This window comes from Macrobrachium nipponense, chromosome 16, assembly GCF_015104395.2.
Source record: "Macrobrachium nipponense isolate FS-2020 chromosome 16, ASM1510439v2, whole genome shotgun sequence".
Taxonomy (NCBI): domain Eukaryota; kingdom Metazoa; phylum Arthropoda; class Malacostraca; order Decapoda; family Palaemonidae; genus Macrobrachium; species Macrobrachium nipponense.
This window is the reverse complement of record NC_087209.1, coordinates 59505525-59520744: the sequence shown is the minus strand read 5'-3', so window position 1 is coordinate 59520744 and position 15220 is coordinate 59505525.

Below are 15220 nucleotides of genomic sequence, written 5' to 3'. Positions count from 1 at the left end.
TTAGGTTTAAGGGCTGGTATTGGTGCTGGTATAGCTGGTATCACGTGACGTTTCGACCTTCTCGTAGGTCATCTTCGTTGTTGAAAAAATGAATTGACAAGAAACGATAGCATCTCTCTCGCTGGAGTTCATTTTCCTAAAGATACTGACCTATTTCGTCATGATAGGAGATGATTCTTATACTTTCCCTTTCTCTCACGCAGCACCAGACAATGACCTAATACTCCGGTACGCAATGGGCTTTCAACGAAGATACTTTTCCTACTTCGTGAGAGTTCTCAACAAAAGTTCGACGCCCTCTAGTATCATAATTTTTTTTCATTCTATCACAGTCATCCAATTTGACTGGGTGGTTTATGCAGTGTAGGGTGGGGAGGTTCCGGGTTGCATCCTGCCTCCCTAGGAATCCATAATTGTTTCCAGAAGCACACTCTTCTTCAAATGTCCTGGAGCTATTTCTTCCGCATCTAGTTTTTCCAAGTACCTTTTTCAGGGATCTTGGGATCGTGTCTATAAGTGTCCCTATGAGTATGGGTGCAATTTCCACTGACATATCCCATATCCTTCTTATTTCCATTTTCAGGTCTTCATATTATCCATTTTTTTCTCTTTCTTTCTCACCTACTCTGGTACGTGTTCCATGGTATTGCGACATCGATGAGTGATACTTTCTCCTTGATTTGGTCTCGTTTTTTCATATTACACTTCCTGCATATGGGTGAGATGTTATTTCCATCTGTCGTTCTTTGGACATTTCTGGTTCTTAGGACCTGATCTTATTATTATTATTATTATTATTATTATTATTATTATTATTATTATTATTATTATTATATTATTATATTATTATTATTATTATTATTATTATTATTATTATTTTTTTTTTTTTTTTTTTTTTTTGCTCTATCACAGTCCTCCAACTAGTAAGAAGAGAGAGAGAGAGAGAGAGAGAGAGAGAGAGAGAGAGAGAGAGAGAGAGAGAGAGAGTTTAGAAAGAACTACCCAATCTTTCAAAGTAATTTTGTTAAAATATTTAGAAACTAACTAGTAAAAAAAAAGAAGAGACCTTACCTTACAGACCTTACATCTTGTTCGGGTTGCCCCAGGTCCCTCAGTGTGAGGCACCTCTAATGTCTACCAGAGAGTTGCTAGTACATCTTCCGGTATATTATTTGCATCTTCCAATCTTGGATGGTCTGGGATGCAGTTTAGATATTTGTCGAGCTTATTCTTAAACACATCTACGCTCACTCCTGATATATTCCTCAGATGAGCTGGCAACGCATTGAATAGACGCTGCATTATCGATGCTGGTGCGTATGGATTAATGTCCTGTGTGCTTTCCTATTTTTCCTGGTATAGTTTTGGGCACTATTAATCTACCTCTGCTTGCTCTTTCTGATATTTTTAGTTCCATGATATTTTCTGCTATTCCTTCTATCTGTTTCCATGCCTGAATTATCATGTAGCGTTCTCTTCTCCTTTCTAGACTATATAATTTTAAGAATTGTAGTCTTTCCCAGTAGTCTAGGTCCTTAACTTCTTCTATTCTAGCTGTAAAGGACCTTTGTACACTCTCTATTTGTGCAATATCCTTTTGATAGTGTGGGTACCATATCATATTGCAATATTCAAGTGGACTACGAACATATGTTTTATAAAGCATAATCATGTGTTCAGCTTTTCTGTTTTGAAGTGCCGTAACAACATTCCCATTTTTGCTTTACATTTTGCCAACAGAGTTGCTATTTGATCATTGCATAACATGTTCCTATTCATCATCACACCAAGGTCTTTAACTGCTTCCTTATTTGTGATGGTCTCATTATTAGGTCCCTTATATGCATATAGCTTTCTTTCTCTGTCTCCATAATTTATTGATTCAAATTTATCAGAGTTAAATACCATCCTATTTACCTCTGCCCAAATCATATACTTTGTTAAGGTCTCTTTGTAGAGCGTTCCTATCTTCATCACAAGTAATTTCTCTACTTATTCTTTGTGTCATCTGCGAAACTACTCACTACCGAATCCTTCACATTATTGTCTATGTCTTTCAATCATAATAACAAACAGTATTGCAGCTAACACCGTACCTTGCGGCACACCGGATATTACCTTGACTTCATCCGATTCTCGTCGTTTGCAATAACTATCTGTTTCTGTTGTGTAAAAATTCTTTTAACCATCTTCCTACTTTATCCACGATATTGTGTTTTCTAATTTTCTTCGCTAATATATTATGGTCTACTTTATCAAAAGCTTTTGCAAAGTCTAAATAAACCACATCTGTTTCATTCCGCTTTTCATATTTTTGAATATGTTCTCACGGTGGACTAACAGTTGGGTTTGTGTACTTTTTCCGGGTACGAAAACCATGTTGTCCTTTATTAAACAAATTATTTTTATTAAATGTTTTCATAATATTTTTCTTCATTACCCTTTCATACACTTTCATAATAATGTGTGATTAGACACAGCCTATAATTACTTGCCTCTAGTCTTGATCCACTTTTGAAAGTAGGGTAATATATGCTAATTTGTGCTCATCATAAATCTTGCCTGTATCTACACTTTGTCTTAATAATATTGCAAGTGGCTTTGCGATAGAATGAACTACTTTCTTTAACAAAATAGCAGGAATTCCATCAGGCCCGCAGCAGCTCCATTAATTAATTTCATTAATAGCCTGCACAATATCAGCTTCATTAATATCTATGTCAGCTAAATATTCACTATTTTTCATCCCTTACTTCTATATTATTATCTTCATTATCTATTCTAGGGGTGAATTCTCTCTTATATCGTTCTGCCAGTATGTTGCAAATTTCCTTTTTTTCATTTCGTTAATCTCCCTTCAATTCTCAGAGGGCCTATTTCTATTCTTCTTTTATTCATCTTCTTCGCATATGCGTATAACTAGTTTCTTTGGGGGTTTTGCTTGATATTTAATAGGGTTTTTTCTTCCAAGTCCCGTTTTTCATTTTCTTTTGATTGTATAATCTTTTTTGTTCTGCATTTTCTATCTTACTTTTTAGTTCTATAACCTTTCCATGCATTTTTTTCTTTTGCAAGACCTTTTTTCCACTTTCTGATTTTTCTGGAACAAGATCCTTCTGTCTCTTGGTATGCATGAATGATGTTTACTTTTCTTCTTCGGTATATATTTTTTCCACTATTTTCTCCAATATTTTATATAATATCTCCGTATTTACCCTTATGTCTTCACTTACGAAAATGTTATCCAATCTTTGTTTAATTCTTCATTAATTTCTGACCATTTTTATATTTTTACTGTAGAAGTTGTATTTTCCATATCCTTCCCACTTTTTCATTTCTTGCTTATCTCTATTTTCACTTGCTTTGGAATGAACTGTTAATTCTATGACATTATGGTCTGAAATATTCGCATTATAAACTATTATTTCTTTAACATAATTCATCTCGTTCACAAATACTAGGTCTAAAGTATTTTCCTTTCTTGTTGGCAGGTGATTTATTTGTTGAATGTTGTATTCTAGTAGCATATCTAATAGCTTTTCAAATTGCCTCTTATCTTCTGCACTACTATTCTCTCTTTTTTATATGTATAAGTACAACCACAATCTCCTATTCGTTCTTTCCATTCTACGAAAGGAAAGTTGAAGTCACCAGATAGGAGAATAGTCCAGTCCTTGTGATTTCTACATATATCATCCAATTTTTCAATTATTAAGTCAAACTCTTTAGTATTAGGAGGTCTATATATTACTATGTTCATCAATTTTCAGATTCAAATTCTACCGCTATTAGTTCACATTCTGAGTTACTATATTTCTCATATATTTTTCCTTGTTTTTGTCTTTCCCATATATTGCGGTTCCCCTTGATTCCTATTTTTTCTATCTGATCTATAAGTTTGGAACCCTTTTATTTGATCATCATTCCCAGTCTCTTGGGAATACCAGGTTTCACTTATATTCATATATCTATTTTCTTTTCATTTTGGGTTATTTCTTCTAAGTACTCTATTTTTCTTTTTGAGTTACTCGTAACTAAACCCTGCGCATTCATCACTATGATGGTTTGCGTGTTTTCTCCTTCATTTAATACTGGTAGTAATAAGGATTTTCCCATGTCTCTTTCCTGTTCTGGTATGTTGTTCTTTTTTTCATTTCAGAAATTCTGACATTTAAAAAATCCAACTTTTCCATAATAATTTGATCTTTCCTTCATCATAATTATTCATTTTGTGTCTGAATCTGCAATTTTCTCCGTTTCTGCAATATCCTCTTGCATAATAAATACAGTTTATTATCTCTTGGGTATAATTTCGGAGCTGATGCTTTGAAATTTTTTGCTGACAGAACCTCTGCATATCTCATTGTTTGGTTTGCTTTTCTCTTTTACCTGATATTCTTGATTTTCTCTCTTTATTTGTTTCTTTCTTATTTTGGATTTTATTACTTGGTTGGTTATTTATTTGATTATGATTCATGGCTACAGGGTGCATATATTTGCATTTTTTGTCGAACTTACATCCTTTTCCTTCTTTTAGGTTTTTACATATTTTTGGATGCAGATCTCTGCAATCATCACCCCATATCCATCTAAGTATGCACATTTACCATATATTTCATAGTTTTTTGACATATCTTAGGATGTTTGTAGTAACATCTTTCTCCAAATCTGCAATTCCCTCTTTTCAAAAGGTTGCAGATTTTGTCTTTCTTGTCTATTTTTTCCTCTTTCCCGTCATTGTATAGATCTGGGTAGAGCCTCTTCGGGATTTGCTTTTCTGTTGTCATATCGTAATTTATTTCTTCGTAGGTATGCTGCTTTATTGCCTCATATGTAGTATCAATGAGTATCTCTGCATCCATACTTTTATCTTGTTCTTTGTTTTCCTTATTTTTTTCTGTCATTTCATTTTTGTTTACTTCTCTTCGTTTTCCTCTTCTTCTTTTTCTTCTTCTTCTTCCTCTTCCTCTTCTTCTTCATCCTCAACTATTTGTACATTCAATCTTGATTTAATAACATTGTCTATCCATGATAGACTGTAACAAAAAATTCTTGTATCTTTTCTCAAATCTTGTATTACCTCAGCACACTGTGGATGGGTCGGAATGTTGCATGCAGCACATTTTCTGATTAGGTTTTGTGGATTAACTATGCTATACCAAACCTTACACAGTTTGCATGCTTTTGGCATTCTTTTTCCTAATGCATCATTAGGATATTCACAAGATTCACCTTATTCATTTTCTTTGTCGAATATGTTGGTTTATGTATATTTTCTTTATGAGTCTCTTGACCACTTGGATTTTATTTGGAACTTCTTCAATTATTTTCAAGAAGATGTTTTCATTAGATTTGTTTGTTCCAGTTTGAAGGATTATATCCTTCTAATATATCTATGAATGCTTTTGTATCTTTTTGGTTAGGACTGTTGCTGATTTCATAGATGAGAAATGCCAGTTCCCTTCCTGCTACCTCATCGTATTGCGAATCTGCTAAACACGCCAAATTACGCCACCTCTTCCCGCAGTTGGAACTTACTGCCATCTTGTTCTGATTTATAGTATTACACTTGATAAACTACTTAGAAGACGCTTTATCCTACTATTTTCACACTAATCTTATCACCGATAGTTCACGAACACTTCTAGATATTTCTCAAATTCTAGTCGTATGTTAAACTTGTGATATCTGTTGATTAATCTGAGTTCACGCGGGTACGTCTCACCAAGCAAGATGGCTACTTACGAGAGAGAGAGAGAGAGAGAGAGAGAGAGAGAGAGAGAGAGAGAGAGAGATGCCTGTATCAGTAAGTTCAGATTTTTATTGAAAACTTTAACATTTATAAGGAGCTATATAAATCTCAATCTTGATTGAAAACTCCCCAAAATATTTATTGTTGGAGAGAGAGAGAGAGAGAGAGAGAGAGAGAGAGAGAGAGACCCAACCTTGACATCGTTGTTGAAAAAATGAATTGACAAGAAACGATAGCATCTCTCTCGCTGGAGTTCATTTTCCTAAAGATACTGACCTATTTCGTCATGATAGGAGATGAGTTCTTATAACTTTCCCTTTCTCTCACGCAGCACCAGACAATGACCTAATACTCCGGTACGCAATGGGCTTTCTACGAAGATACTTTTCCTACTTCGTGAGAGTTCTCAACAAAAGTTCGACGCCCTCTGGTATCATAATTTTTTTTTTTATTCTATCACAGTCATCAAATTTGACTGGGTGGTTTTATGCAGTGTAGGGAGGGGGGGTGGGGGTGGGGGTGGGGGTTCGGGTTGCATCCTGCTCCCTAGGAATCCATAATTGTTTCCAGAAGCACACTCTCTTCAATGTCCTGGAGCTATTTCTTCCGCATCTAGTTTTTCCAAGTACCTTTTTCAGGGATCTTGGGATCGTGTCTATAAGTGTCCCTATGAGTATGGGTGCAATTTCCACTGGCATATCCCATATCCTTCTTATTTCTATTTTCAGGTCTTGATATTATCCATTTTTTTCTTTCTTGCTCACTTACTCTGGTACGTGTTCCATGGTATTGCGACATCGATGAGTGATACTTTCTCCTTGATTTGGTCTCGTTTTTTCATATTACACTTCCTGCATATGGGTGAGATGTTATTTCCATCTGTCGTTCTTTGGACATTTCTGGTTCTTAGGACCTGATCTTATTATTATATTATTATTATTTTTTTTTTTTTGCTCATCACAGTCCTCCAATTCGACTGGGTGGTATTTATAGTGTTGGGTTCCGCATTGCATCCATGCCTCCTTAGGAGTCCATCACTTTTCTTACTATGTGCGCCGTTTCTAGGATCACACTCTTCTGCATGAGTCCTGGAGCTACTTCAGCCTCTAGTTTTTCTAGATTCCTTTTCAGGGATCTTGGAATCGTGCCTAGTGCTCCTATGATTATGGGTACAATTTCCACTGGCATATCCCATATCCTTCTTATTTCTATTTTCAGGTCTTGATACTTATCCATTTTTTCCCTCTCTTTCTCTTCAACTCTGGTGTCCCATGGTATTGCGACATCAATGAGTGATACTTTCTTCTTGATTTTGTCAATCAACGTCACGTCTGGTCTATTTGCACGTATCACCCTATCTGTTCTGATACCATAGTTCCAGAGGATCTTTGCCTGATCGTTTTCTATCACTCCTTCAGGTTGGTGTTCGTACCACTTATTACTGCAAGGTAACTGATGTTTCTTGCACAGGCTCCAGTGGAGGGCTTTTGCCACTGAATCATGCCTCTTTTTGTACTGGTTCTGTGCAAGTGCCGGACATTCGCTTGCTATGTGGTTTATGGTTTCATTTTTCGTATTGCACTTCCTACATATGGGAGAGATGTTATTTCCGTCTATCGTTCTTTGAACATATCTGGTTCTTAGGGCCTGATCTTGTGCCGCTGTTATCATTTCTTCAGTTTCCTTCTTTAGCTCTCCCCTCTGTAGCCATTGCCACGTGTCATCGCTGGCTAGTTCTTTAGTCTGTCTCATGTATTGTCCGTGCATTGGTTTGTTGTGCCAGTCCTCTGTTCTGTTTGTCATTCTCCTGTCTCTGCATATTTGTGGGTCTTCGTCTACTTTTATTAGTCCATCTTCCCATGCACTCTTTAGCCACTCGTCTTCACTGTTTTTAGATATTGCCCCATGCTCTGTTCTCGATGTTGACGCAGTCCTCTATGCTTAGTAGTCCTATCCCTCCTTCCTTTCGTGTTATGTATAGTTTGTCCGTATTTGCTCTTGGGTGTAGTGTTTTTGTGTATTGTCATATGTTTCCAGGTTTTTCTGATCTATGTTGCGGAGTTCTACCTTCGTCCATTCGACTATTCCTGCGCTGTATCTGATTACTGGCACTGCCCATGTGTTTATGGCTTTTATCATATTTCCGGGCGCTGAGTTTTGACTTGAGTATCGCCTTGAGTCTCTGCATATATTCTTTCCTGATCGTGTCCTTCATCTCTTGGTGTTTTATATCCCCTCCTTCCATTATTCCCAGGTATTTGTATCCAGTCTCATCTATGTGTTTGATGTTGCTCCCATCTGGTAGCTTTATCCCTTCAGTTCTCGTTACTTTGCCCTTTTGAATGTTGACTAAGGCTCATTTTTCTATTCCAAACTCCATCCTGATGTCACCAGATACAATCCTTACAGTCTGGATTAGGGTATCTATTTCCTTGATGCTCTTCCCATACAGCTTGATGTCGTCCATGAACATCAGATGGTTAATTCTGTTGCCTCTTTTCTTGAGTTGGTACCCGGCATCCATCTTCTGTAGTACTTTTGTCATGGGAATCATGGCTACTACGAAGAGTAGTGGGGACAGTGAGTCTCCCTGGAAGATCCCTCTTCTGATATTAACCTCTGCTAGTCTTATTCCAGAGCTTGTAAGTATTGTATTCAGTTGCGCATTGTATTTTTGAGGAAGCTGATGGTGTTTTCCTCTGCCCCATATATTTTCAGGCATTCTATTAGCATGTGTGTGGTATCATGTCGAATGCTTTCTTATAGTCTATCCATGCCATGCTTAGGTTGGTTTTTCCGGTTCTCCTACTGTTCTTCATTACTATTTTGTCTATCAGGAGCTGGTCTTTTGTGCCCCTACACTTTCTTCTGCAGCCTTTCTGTTGGTGGGGGATGGTGTTGTCCTCTAGGTATTTGTATAGCCTTGCACTGATGATACCTGTTATTATTATTATTATTATTATTATTATTATTATTATTATTATTATTATTATTATTATTATTATTATTATTATTATTCTGGAAGTAAACCCTCTTTTAAGCATGTTTTATTAAAAGTAATTTCTGCCTCAGCTGCAGTAATAATATATAGGTTCTTCTCTATTTTCCTAATTATTGTTTTCTCATTGTTGCTTAAACTGGTGAGCAACGCACAAGTTTAAGCAACAATGAGAAAACAATAATTAGGAAAATAGAGAAGAACCTATATAAAATTACTGCAGGTGAGGCAGCAATTACTTTTAATAAAACATAATATTACTATTATTATTGTTCAGGAGATGAACCCTATACATAAGGAACAAGCCCACCACAGGGGCCACTGACTTGAAATTCAAGCTTCCAAAGACTATTATGGCGCTCATTAGGAGGTCAGAGAAGGCAGAGGGAAATAGGGAAAGAAGAGATCTCACTTATTGTAAAGAGATAAAAAATGGATTAATAAATTAAAAAGGAGATTGAAATGTATTAGATCGCAAGGAGAGAGCTTTAGGGTAGCAATGCATCACATCATCGCTTGAATTTTTTATGTCTCAGTTTGTTTTTGTTGTTATTGTTGTTGACGATGTTTTCAATGTTCGCAGACATTTTTATTGAAAACAGTAGAATTCTTGCTTTTTGTCATCATTACTCTTCAGTGTTTATACAGAGACAATTTGTACGTGAGGTTACTGTCATGTCGGAAGCAGGATTTTCCTTGAAGACTTTCTCTTATTATTATCATTATTATTATTATTATTATTATTATTATTATTATTATATTATTATTATTATTATCACAAAAACACTCTTAGTAGCATGAGCTTGGAATACAGAACCAAATCCACATATTTGCACCTTGTCGAGATCACACAGTCCAGATGGCTATGCTTGTCCCACAAAAGAAAATAAATAAATAAATAAATTAAGAATCAGCTGTATTTTTTCAGATGAATGATACTGCACCTGAGGCAAATCTTCCCTGTTGTACTAACAGTCCTCCCTACTCCTTTTTAAACGTTACTACAATTTCAGGGTGTCCATAAAGTCTCAGTACCATTGCAAGTATTTATTGCTTGTAGCGGTACTGGGACTTTATGGACACCCTGTAGAACAAAGGTTCATTCTGGCATATATCCGGTTTAATCTAAAGCAAATAAGTCTGTCTCTCTTTACAGGTAATGCTTCAGCACTGGTCCATAGATCTAAAAGGTAACACACATCAGGTCACCCGTTCTTCTGTTACTCGTGAAGCATATAACATTCTCTTCTTTACGAGGCAACAGGCTGGTCGCTTTCCCCTCTTCTCATTTCCTTTTCTTCCCTTTCTTTCGGGTCTGGGCTAGAAAAAGGGATCATACAATGGAGGTCCCCTGTATAGCCTTTGCTTTTCGAAAAACAAAATTTTTTATTTTATTTTATTATTTTAATCTTATTTTTTTCTTCTATTCTGATCTATATTTCTATTTAATTCTATTTTCTTTATCTTCATTTTTCCTATTCCTATATTCGCTATCTTCTCTATTTCTATTTCTTGTTTTATATTTTTTATTTTCTTATCATTTTTTCATCCAATTCTAAACTTTATTTCTATTACTTTTATTTATATTTAATTCTATTGTCATTACCTTCATTTTTCCTTTTTCTATATTCACTGTTTTCTCTATTTCTATTTCTTGTTTTATGTTTTTTATATTCTTATCATTTTTCCATCCAGTTCTCATCTTTATTTCCATTGCATTTATTTCTGTTTAATTTTATTTTCATTGTCTTCATTTTGACTTTTTTTATATTCACTATTTATTCTGTTTCTAATTCTTGTTTTATACTCTATTTTCTTATCATTTTTTTTATCCAATTCTAATCATTCTTTCTATCACTTTTATTTCTATTTAATTACATTTTCATCATCTTCACATGTTATATTTATTTCTTATATTCACCATTTTCTATATTTCATCCTGTTTTTTTATATATTTAAAAAAATTATTTTAGACTTTTTCGTCTACTCTGGAACGAGATTCTATTTTCAGAATATTTAGACAATTTTCCAAACAAGTCTCTTGTCTAAACTCTAAAGCACAGTTTGCCTCTTTCAGAAAAGAGTCAAACAAACAGGTCAAACAAAACAAACAGGTGATTTCAGACGTGTTTACCTGTCCCCCCAAGGATAGACATAAACAAACATGTTATACGTTCACAGAATATCCAGGCAATTTTAGACGGTTTTTCCTCTCTCCCTGGAAACCAGCGGATATTAGTGACGTCCTTTCCTCTCTCTCTCTCTCTGGAAAGCACTGAACAAACAGGTCCCTCACAAACAGGTCGAACAAACATTCATTCGTAGCTCAATGCCCCCGCCTCAGGAACTGAAGATTCAAATGGTCCGAGTTCTTCCTAGGCTCCTACACTCAACTTCTCCTTCACTTTCTCCCCGCCCACTTTCTCTTATCGCACGGTGACGGTCTGTACGTTATAGTCATTATCACGCTCCGTTATCTGTCGAACTTCTCTCGATTTCCCTGTGATTCCCTATCGATATTATCATCTTTAAGCAGGATAAAATCAGATCCTTCTATTACGTGTTAAGGATTTTCGATGAAAAGACTTTGATAGACGGCAAATGGGTCTTATTTCCATTCCAAGTTGTACAGAACATGACTTTTCTGTCATGTAATTCAAAACATGTTGACACACACACACACACACGTATATATATATATATATATATATATATATATATATATATATATATATATATATATATATATATATATATAGTTCTATTAGAAAGATAAAGGCACCAGTAACTTGTCAAGAATATATTATATATATATATATATATATATATATATATATATATATATATATATATATATATATATATATAAAATATATATAATATATATATGTATATGTACATAGATATATATATATATATATATATATATATATATATATATATATATATATATATATATATATATATATATAGGTCTATGTAAAAATATGAAGGCACCAGTAACTTGTCAAGAATTCATCCACGAAAGGGAGTTATCGTCTCGCTCTTATTATAAAGCCTTCGGCCATGCTAGCGCCGTCTCTTTCTGTTTCCAGCAGTCCATATCGGTGTCAGTGACCACAGTTGACGCAGCAACGCCAGTTTGTACAAATCAATCAATTAACTGAGAAATACGTAGAAAAATAATAGTAATGAGATTACGTTGGGCGTCACTCCTCCTCTGCAATGCCATTGGCATCTTGGTTTTGAGAGAGAGAGAGAGAGAGAGAGAGAGAGAGAGAGAGAGAGAAGAGAGAGAGAGAGAGAGAGAATGTCTTTTGCGTGACACTTCCCTGCTACCGGTACTCCATGGCGAGCCCACCTTACACCCACTCTGTTACGGATAGTCTCTTCAGACCATGGTCTCATCTCGTAAAGGGTTGGTGGGTGGGGTCCAGATACCTTTTGAAGGAGGTAGTACTACCTGCCTGCCTGTTCTCTTACGCAATATTCGCGTCCATAACTCCTTAGGGAAAGCACTGCTCTGTAAATGACCTCTCTGAAGCCGCAGAGCGGGAAAACCACGGTCTAGGAAAAAAAAAAAAATACAAAGGCGCCTCCCTGGCGTAACAACTGCACTTTCACTCACTTAAGAAGCTGTTGACTTTTGTTTTTTCCAGGGAGTGTGAAGTCCCCCAGAAGTCCTGATATGTACGTTCACGACTAATTTGGGAAATTCTCTTTAAAGTTCGGCGTCGACCTTTCATCATCCGTGTATAATGGTTTAAGGAATTATTGGCCATAACATCTCTCAGTCACGGTAAAGTTGCGTTTGGTTTTTCGCTCACGAGAGGTGGGTCGGTCGTTGAACTTTGCATACGTTGATTGTCATCAAAAGAAGGTCGACGCTATGAATCATATGGTCGTTTTCCTACTAACTGCGAAGTCAGATTTAATAACCATAAATCAAATCAGTCAACCAATCTTAATTACCTTAATGTCTACATATATATATATATATATATATATATATATATATATATATATATATATATATATATATATATATATATATATATATTCAGATTCATCATTCGCACGTCACTGCCGTGAATGGAACCAACCTTTTGAAGAATTCCTGTACTATACCATCTTATACTTCTGTAATTCGCCTCTCTCAATAACGTCCATTTTCCCCCGCTTTCATTAATCCATATTCCTTATTTTCATTCCCACTCATTCCCTTTCTCCTGCTCAAATTCACTTTCAACTTACTGCCTTGAGAAGTATTTGCAAGCTCTTATGTAGTACTATGCAGCTTCTCTTTCCTATCACCAACTAACTTAACCACTCCACACTCACCCTAAATGTAAGCAGCAGCTGATGCACTACTTGCTCTTGTGTGTGTGTGTGTGTGCGTGTGTGTGTATGCTTGCGTGCGTCCTTGATGAACCAGAATAGGCAAATATTACGACCGAGAGATAAAATCTGATACACTGAGCCTATCTAATCAGTGTTAAAAATAACAGTCAGGAGGTCTCCGATACAACAACGATAAGGATTGATGGAAAATTACATTTTCTGGGTCATAGAGGAAATTACTGGCAGGTAGCTGGGGGTTAATTACACGTGCAATTCCTCCTCACTGAAACCTTAATTTTCCTCTACAAACTTTAGATTTTTTTTATTAAAAAGATCTAGTCGTACTACTCAACCCCCTGTGCAGTAGTATACAGTATGGCTTGCATTTTCTTTAATATTTCAAATAAACATTTGCAAAAGAGGAAAAAACTTCTCAAAATTGTGCAACTGTAGTTTTGATGACGCCTGCGTGTATGAAAAAAAGCAAGTCAATATTTCGTTCACTCTAATATAAAGCAGAAAAAAATATCCTTTATAAATGGTGCTGTTGGTGAGAAGCAGCAATTTTGTTGCAGATCTTCGCCATTGTGTCATTACTTGCATTTTCCAAGATTTCTCTTATACCTTTCCTTGCTCTGATCTTTTATTTTTCTTATGTACGTTATTCTCTTCTATTTTTGTTGTGGTCTTTTTGGTTTCACCTTTTTTTAATATTTTCCTGCTAAATTTAATGGCGATAACGGTATTCAGGAACTGGTTTGAATCTTTCCTCAAAAAAAAATTCAGAACTTTATTCGGTAGCTAGGCTCAGCTAGACGCAAATTTCAAACTGGAAATTTTCGAATTACTGAGCGTTATCGACAAGTCACACACGCAATGAAATGGAATATACATGATTCCTATCTAGATTCAACGAGCATCCTCCCAGAAATTGAGTAAAATTCCATTGGTGCCTCAGATTCTGAGTTTGAGGGACGGTTAGTCACCGGAATGACGATTACACAAACAGGCTTCCATTAGGTTTGGGGACAATCCAATCCTCCAAGATCCAGTCCCTATATACACACATTCCCTCAACCTCATCTGGTGTTAGACACTCGTGCCAGATGGGTGAAAGAGTAATCCCATGAAGAGATGAATGAGGTGGACTGAAACAGGGAAGAAAGAAGCGGGAAAAGATGAAAACAAAAGTGTCGCGCTGTTGGAGAACTTCAGAAATTCAAGAGAAGGTGCCGTTCATTACTACCCAAACACCATTCTTCTTTCATTGGAATACATTTATATCTATTTATTCTTCTGCTTTTTTTTATTTTTTAATAAGTGGTATCTCTTCTTTCTGTATTTTCTTTTACTTACCTCTTGCTTCTTCCTAATGAATACCATATTCTTTGGAGACTTGAATTTCAAGTCAGTGCCCCTGTGGTGGGTTTGTTCCACGTAATAGGTCTCATCTACTGAATAATAATAATAATAATAATAATAATAATAATAATAATTGAAAAAGAAACCCACAAATTCAATTTGTAACTTGTTTACTTCTAAGTATTTACATTTAGTTTTACTCCACACTCGAGTACTTTCAGGCCCTTCTGTGGCCCATTCTCAAGAGATGTTTGGGATGTTAGCCTGGGTCAAGGCCCACCAGTCTTCTGGAACTTCTTCTCGTTGTGCTGTCATTTATGCGATGGCTGTTCTGGTTTTCTTGAGAGTTGCCAATCCCCTCTTGTCGCTCTGATATCCTGAGCTGATGGTCAATGGGATTCACCCTTGTGGTAAGGGTGTGGTCAATCTTCAGAAGAAAACTGAAAGAAGTTTTTGTTGGGTTAATAATAATAATAATAATAATAATAATAATAATAATAATAATAATAATAATAATAATAATAATAATTGCTGCAGAAGGAAGTGTAGGGGCACAGAAAACCAGCTCCTGATAGACAAAATGGTAATGAAGAACAGTAGGAGAAGGAAAACCAACCTAAGCATAGCATGGTTAGACTATAAGAAAGCCTTCGACATGATACCACACACATGGCTAATAGAAAGCCTGAAAATATATGGGGTAGAGGAAAACACCATCAGCTTCCTCAAAAATACAATGCGCAACTGGAATACAATACTTACAAGCT